Source organism: Alligator sinensis, unplaced genomic scaffold, assembly GCF_000455745.1.
Source record: "Alligator sinensis unplaced genomic scaffold, ASM45574v1 scaffold933_1, whole genome shotgun sequence".
NCBI lineage: Eukaryota > Metazoa > Chordata > Crocodylia > Alligatoridae > Alligator > Alligator sinensis.
The window spans coordinates 501,737-509,236 of NW_005842542.1; the positions used below are offsets into that span (position 1 = coordinate 501,737).

Genomic DNA, 7,500 nt, shown 5'->3' on the forward strand with positions numbered 1-7,500 from the left:
TCCATGGATATGGTGAACTGTTGTCATGGAGAAGTAGACATGATAGTGGTTCTTCATTAGGCAAAATGGTGTGTTCTCATAATAACTTAACTAACTTGAGTTAGCACGCAGTAAAATCCTAGTGAAGGTAAGGCAGAATGTAGTATGTACATGAGTCAATCATTTGAGTTAAAGGATAAGGATAAGCCTACAGTTTTTCTTGATATTTTAGTTCATCTGAAAACTAAATCATCCTTGACTTCCTTGGTATTTTACTTTCTGTTGGTTAATTCGGGTTAAGAACACACCTTTTGTTCTTGTAAAGACAATCCTTTTTTTTTTTTTAGAGTGCCAAAGACTCCATGAAGTCCAGATGAGACTTTGCTGCTGTTGTTGATTTTTACATAGAAACCACTGAAAAGTTATAGTTCTAGGCAGCAGTATAAAACTTTAGGTAAGCAGAAGCTCTCAAAAGTTAAGCCATGTAGTACTATATATGAATATTCAAAAGACAAATGTATGATACTGAAAATTGTTAGCACCTGAAGGGAATTCTGTTATGCATGGCAGATTCTATGCCAAATTTTATAGAGTTTCCTGTGCTATATAGCTGAAAATTGAACTGAAAAAAGTGTGTTTCTCCATATCAGTGGTTCTCACACTTTTAAATTTACAGTGTCCCTTGTTACACTCAAGGCACCCCTTGGAACATGCCAGCTGTTAGCTTTCACTCAGTTTTTGACTATGGAAAAATAGTAGAGTAATTCTTCTGTTGCAAAAACTCAGAAAGACCCCAAAAGGTCAGAATGTTTTTAGCACTATGGATTCCTATTTGAAATATCTGGGTTTATCTTATGAATCATGTAGGAGTATCTGCACCTATAGTGATAATATGTTGGAATCACTGCTCCTTATCAAGGCATCTTTATGTGTGCGTACTCCTTTGCTAATTGTTCATTGAATGTGTCAGTTACTGGGTCAAATTCAGTCATGGTGCACTGTTACTCGATCAAAGTCAGGAGCTCCACTTACATCAGTGCCAGATTTATCCTATATTTATTTTAAATTCAAGACAAAATGATTGGCATAAGTACAATTATACACAAGAGAAAAACAAATTAAAATGACCATATTTTTAGGACTCTATGAATGCTAATCAGTGTATAAAATTATACACTTGTCACACAGTTGCAGTGGGTTGATAATTCTATACCTAATAAAATGCCTTAATTTTAATAGGTAACTTTTCCTCAGCTTTCCAGTGCAGTTGGATAATGTTATGGTTCATTCTTACTGTAACTTCCCAGACTGCAAACCTTATACATTCTCACTGAGATCATGCATTGTAGGCATGCTAACAGCTCCTCAAATGAAGCAGTTGGATTCCTGTGTGTCCTCCCTCTGGAATGTCTCTGTTTTCTGTGTCTGCTTTTTTCAGTAGCCTGAAATTCAGGCTGTGTCACAGTCCTCTGTTACGATTGAAATGCGGGATGCCAGTTATTTATTTATGTAAAATGTTCTGAAGCATTAACTCAAAAAAACCCATAGAAACTGAACTGGTATTGTAGTCAGTGCTTTTATTCAGGTCTTCCGATGCACTGTGAATGCCGCCTGCCTTTGTGTGTTCCAATCCCATGTTTATCTTGACGATGCCTTTGTGTTCCCTATTTGACATATTTTACTGTAAATAAAGAGCAACACTGTCTTGCAACTGTATCCACTGTGACATTTGACTCTCAACTGAATGAGTGCATTGTGTGATGTGTTTTGGAAACATTATCTCTTTTTAAGAAATAATCCAGTCCTTTAATAGTTTCCTGTGTGTGCCTGTATTCATTTACAGATTCAAAAAGATCAGGTGTTAAACCACCTCTCTACCAAACCCCAGACCATTCATTTAATCCATTCACAAAGTACAGGATAACATTTTTAAACTCTTGCATTAGATCTGCATGGATACAGTCTTTCCCTCAAACACAGGTATCAAATTAAATTCTACATTATCTTTTTAACATAAGCCCTTTGATCATGCGATTTGGCTGTTGATGTTTTATTATTTTTCTGTATTATGTATTATTTTCCCATATTTCTCCTAGACAATAGCTAATATCTCTTACCCAGATACTTGTGTCCAAAACATTATTTAAAAAATAAAGGTTACTGGTAGTGGATATTCCACAAACCTGATTCGCCGTTCCATGCTGACAGTTCATTTAGCTTGCAACAGACCTTACCATAATTTAAATTGTTCCTTACTGTATTTTATATTGTGCCTTCATTTGACATTAGAGTGGTTTAATTGAATGGACTTTTCAAAAAAGACTTAAGTCGTTTAGCACTTAATTTACATATGCCATCTTTTTTTAAAGTTAGTTTATAAGGTAAACTACATTTTAAAACAATTTATTTGTTGGTTTTACATACAAACATTAGGATGTTTTCTCAAACTCTGATGCCTTAAGCTTTGAACAGCTGGGGCACCTCAATGCTTTATAGTAGGGATTTAAAATTTGACAAGGAGTGGCCTTTGTGTCAAGGATGAGTCTTTTGCCGTCTCTGTGAAAATCCAACCACATTTGGAAACGTTATAAACCTACACAAATACACAGTCAGTCTTTTGACTCATTGGATTAGCATAGTTATGGTATGTTTGTGCAATGGACAGAGACTCAACACCCAGAACCATGTGGTTGTCCACTTGATGCCACGTGATAGAATTTCATTTTTTTCAATTTACTTGTTAAAAAACTTAAGGAAAATTTTTTTAGAGAAAAAATGTTGAAAGAACATTAAGGTTGTAAAGTCAGGCATTCATTGTTCAATGTGTGGCCCCAAGCCACATTTACTGTATGTTATTCAAAATACACTCTGAAGACAGAATTATTAATTTCTCATGGGCTTCTCTGAAGTGCTTGTCACTACTGGATCTCAGTACTTCACAAGCATTAATTATTTTCACAACTCTCCCATGATGTGATTTTCCATTTTATAGATGGAGAACTGAGGAACAGAAAGGTTATCAAAAGCATCCACTAATTTCAGAAGTCCAGCCTGAGAAACACCAAAAATAGCTCCTAAGGGGTCTCAGGGTTTGTTTGTTTTTTTTAAAGAATTCTTAATTTTACATGACACTTTCTATGTTGAAAGCACATCTCCTGTTGTGTGAATGTCAATGGTAGTTTACAGTGCTCGCATTTTTTGACCTCAAGATATCAAGTTGGGCACCCAGAAAATGAGGAACACACAGTGACTATCTATAAACAGGTTGGTTTAAGTGGCTTGAATACACCATATAGGAACTCTGGCTAAGGTGGGGAAAAAATCCAGTTCCCAAGGCAGCAATTAGCTAACCTGACCATGATGTGGTCTTCTGCTTCCTGACATGTTCACTACCTGCTTTTGAACTTCAGTGATAAATGAAGGGATCTTAAAGGCAATAACCTCCTTTATTATACAGTCCAATTTGTACCCAGATCACATCCATTCAGGGCTAAATGAAGAATGGGTTCTGTGAAAAAATACAGATGCACAAGGAGTACAAATTAAGGTTGTTTGCACAGGCCACCTTAATTCTGACTTATTCTAACTTTTGTGTGCTTGATATTGCAGCCTTAATAAAGTTCATCTAACACTGTGTGTCTATTTATCTATCTCTTCATTAGTGATGCACATTTGCCCACTTCCTCTGCATTTTATTAATCCTTCCCTCTAGAAATTAAGTTTTACACAGTACTGCTTTTTTCTGCAATTTATAGAGCATTTACAGGTTACAAATTGGTGTGGTGTCAAGGTTTTATTAGAACTCTTTGGGGTTGGGGAGTGATGAATTTGGGATATTTATGCTCTGATAGTTTTTATCTAATTTTCGCCAACAATGGTGATGCTGTAACTATGAGGTGTGCACGCTACTTTTGAGCATATGCTTTAGTTGAAAGGGGGGAAGAATGGAAAAGGAAGCAACAGAGAAGCTAAAAATGGCATATTGGTGGGATTCTCCACTGGGAAAATATTAAGGCTCCTTAAGGGTAGTAATAATTATTGACCAAAGAGTTCCTGTAGTTCATATCAGAAGATTTCTGCCTTGAGTGATATTTATATTTCATGAACGGTGCAGTTTCTATTTTATCTTGCAGTGTGATAAAGTAGTGATCTAAGAACTCCCCACACTTTGCCAGGTTGCCTGTCCTTTGGTTAAATTAGTCCGGCAAATGATTCTATTGTAAGTTTTTTTGTACTTACAAACCAGTGTTTTATTGAAGGTTGTTGTGGATTAGACTTTATGGTTTATGTGGCCCAGACATTGCTGAACCTGTTTTGTACTATGGCTGTTTATATATGTAGCCGTACACAGGCACACAAACAACAAAAAACAAAAGTGAAATTATAATGCTACATTAGGAATAAACTGCAGAATTTTCTTTAAAAAAAAGGATTCTGCTAAGCTGAGAAGAGGCTAAACAAGTGTGGACAGACTAGTGTCCTGAGGCACTACTAAAGCAGGAGAACTTTTGAAAGGACAAAGAGCTAGTTTGCTCTATATAAAGGAGTCTCTTCCTGGAAGATGCATGCAAAAAATTGGCATTCTGTAGATAAATATGCTTACAATTATTGCATTGTTGGGGGGGAGGGGAATAAAAAGTTCACCACCTAAGAGTGCTAACGTTGCATAGTACTTCATGTCACCCTGGTTGAGAATCACTGCTCTATGATCAAATTCTGCCCTTAGACAAGCTCATGAAAGCCATGCTGAATTAAATAAGTTGTGCTTGTGCATCTGAGGACAAATTTTGGCTCCTCACTAGACCAGCTAGATGGTGGATCTATAAGAGTAATTACATATCTAAATGGATCTTTAAACATAGAATATGCCATCCAAATTGCATTAGGGACTGTAAAAGTTCTCACAGTGTACTGAAAAGCCTGGTAGGATGGAAAGAATTCTCTTAATCCTTTCATGGGGCAGAGTTCCGGTGTGTTGTAGTGCTTTCCTCTTTGGATTTGTATTACATTTCCAGGAATAAAGGTACAAGACATTTATGAAAAGATAAAAATACAGATTCAAAATAAAACCATTTTTTGATGTGGCATATCCACCTATTTTAGAGCTACAAGCCGCTTGTCTTCAATATTTTAGAAAGTCTATGTAATGTTCCCATTTTTGCATTGTGTTTTCCTTCCCTGTTTTAATATTATTATGACTTAATTTTGATTGCAGGACCAGAGCTTGCATAGGGGTCATTGCATCTGTCTTGGGCCACACTGACTTCACAGGGTCTCGTTTGGGTACCAGGGTTTGTCTGCTTGAGTCTGACTACATGAATATATGTATTTCAAGCAAAAATGCAAATTATGCATTGTGACATCAGTTCAGCAAAGCATTTAAGCACATGAGAATCAAGCATATGTTTAAATGCATTGTTGAATAGAGATGTACTAATGAATTGGAGCATGGGGGAAGTCTATAGCTTCTGAGGCTAAATAGTTGGTGGGCAATTTTTCAAAGGTGTAATTCTCCCTCCCTTAGATTGTTATCTGGCCTTCTTCATTGCTTGATGTGAACTGGGTACTTCTCAACAGCTCTGGTTATGGATTAGTATTACTGTAGCTTTGGACTGTTTCTTTGTTGCTACTGAAGATTATAACGTGGTACTATTGTCATGAAAGGGCTTTGAGCTGTTCTCTGACTAGTTGTTGTCATAGTTCAAGAGTCCGTCATGAAGTTCTCAACAATTATTGTGCACCAGTTACAGCTACAGCTATGCAAATAATTTATTTCTCATTTGGGAGCTAAATGGGGAGGAGGGGAAATTGAAAATTATTTTAGTTCAGGTCAACCCCAAATGAAAAAAAGTTTTTCAGTACAACAGAAATGATTTGTTTTGGGTGAAACACTGTTTTGGGTTAAACGTTTTTTACATTTGTTTAAACATTTTGTGGGGCAATGTTATTTTATTAAAAGCATTTTCTCTGGAAATTAAAGGCTAGCTTCACAAGGGGATTTAGTTGCCATTTACAAAATGGAGGATGTGCCTTATAGCTTATAGATCAGGGGTGGGCAAAATGCGGCCTGGGGGCCAGATGTGCCCCACCAAGCCATTCTATCTGGCCCGCGGGGCCCCTAAAAAAATTAGCAAATTTATATTTATCTGACCTGGGCTGCCTGTCATGTGGCCCTCGATGGCTTACCAAAACTCAGTAAGTGGCCCTCTGCCCAAAACAATTGCCCACCCCTGTTATAGATCCATGGTTAAGGCACTCAACCAAGATGTGGGAAATCTGACTGATTCAGCGGGAGGGACTTAGATTTGCACTCTTAAGACAGTGTCACAGCCACTTGTCTAAAAAATTAAATATTAATTGGGACAGTAAAGGAATGGGAACAACTGTATAGCTTGGTGGTTTGGACATTCAGCTGAAGTGAAGGCTATCCTGGTTCTAGTCAATGCCACAAACGAGTCTGCAAGAAAATCTTCCCAGGACATACTTTAGCCACTGGGCTGTAAAAGAAAATCCTTTTCTTGGTTTTGAACTGGAATCTCACACCCAAAAACAAACAGTTCTTTGTGACATTTTGAAATTTTTCTTGGCTCAGAACAAATCTCTGAATTCGACCCAAATTAATGAACACTTTTGACTGCCCTGAAACTACATTTTTCTGCAGAGAAATAATTTGCCAAAGCAAACAAACAAACCAGTTGTACTTCAGAATCAGGCCCTCTGGAGCCAAATTTCTCAAGGGTATATTTTCATTAGTCAGTGGAGTTACTTCTGGATACAACAGGATGAGAATCAGGCCCATACACTCTTTAAAATCTTTCTGTTTTCATTCCAGGCTTGCTAAACCTACAATCCAATACTTAACACACAGACGTAGGGGAACTCACTCCTGATTATGGCAAGGAGTTCTTTTTTCATTATATGCTGTGTATCATGATATATGTTATACTGTTGTTACCTTGCTATACATTATATACCTAGTGATCTGGAGTAATGTAGTAAGATGACATTTATTTTGACAAATAAAACTGTTTCTGTTAAGCCTTTAGAATATGGAAATCTCCACTGTCAGCTTAAATGATTTGGTATAGTAAAAATAACCTTTTCAGTTAAGGACTGAATTCAGCGGAGAAAGAGATCTAAAATTATACCTTGTTTTTACTTTTGTTTTTTTAAAGTGTAAAACATAACACTTTTCAGTTGCAAAACATCCTTTTACCAGACACGATCTAAAAATCCTTTATTTAAACTATGTCACAGTGTTGTGTTAATCTTTGACCTACAGATATAGGACCAGGTAGTTTAACTCAATCAAAATGATGGAGTACTGCTGACTCTAGCTGTGGATCTGGTCCGCAGGACCTGGTTTAGGCATCTTTAATGCTTCCATCATTCTAGCAACTACATATTAATGGTTTCACTCTACTAAAGATATCTTCTGTTTCGAAGGAAGGTTGATTGTCGCGTTGGCTGACTGGCTTTAATGATGGCTCAAGTTCATCATGCACATGAGAGAGAAACCTT

The 7,500-nt window shown here is 36.8% G+C and overlaps 1 protein-coding gene across 2 annotated transcripts in view; it reads right to left on the reverse strand.

The window, feature by feature from the left end:
* The window catches only part of LOC112551651 (microtubule-associated protein 1A-like), an 11,974-nt gene that overhangs the window by 2,291 nt on the left and 2,183 nt on the right, over positions 1 to 7,500 (reverse strand). The window contains exon 2 of one of the 2 annotated variants that reach the window (XR_003095947.1): positions 7,112 to 7,500. This exon is cut by the window's right edge and continues 149 nt beyond it. The exons of the other annotated variant lie outside the window; for it this stretch is intronic. The gene's annotated coding sequence lies outside the window, so the exon portion shown is untranslated. Of the gene's footprint in view, positions 1 to 7,111 lie in introns of those variants that run through there. 2 annotated transcript variants of the gene reach the window in all.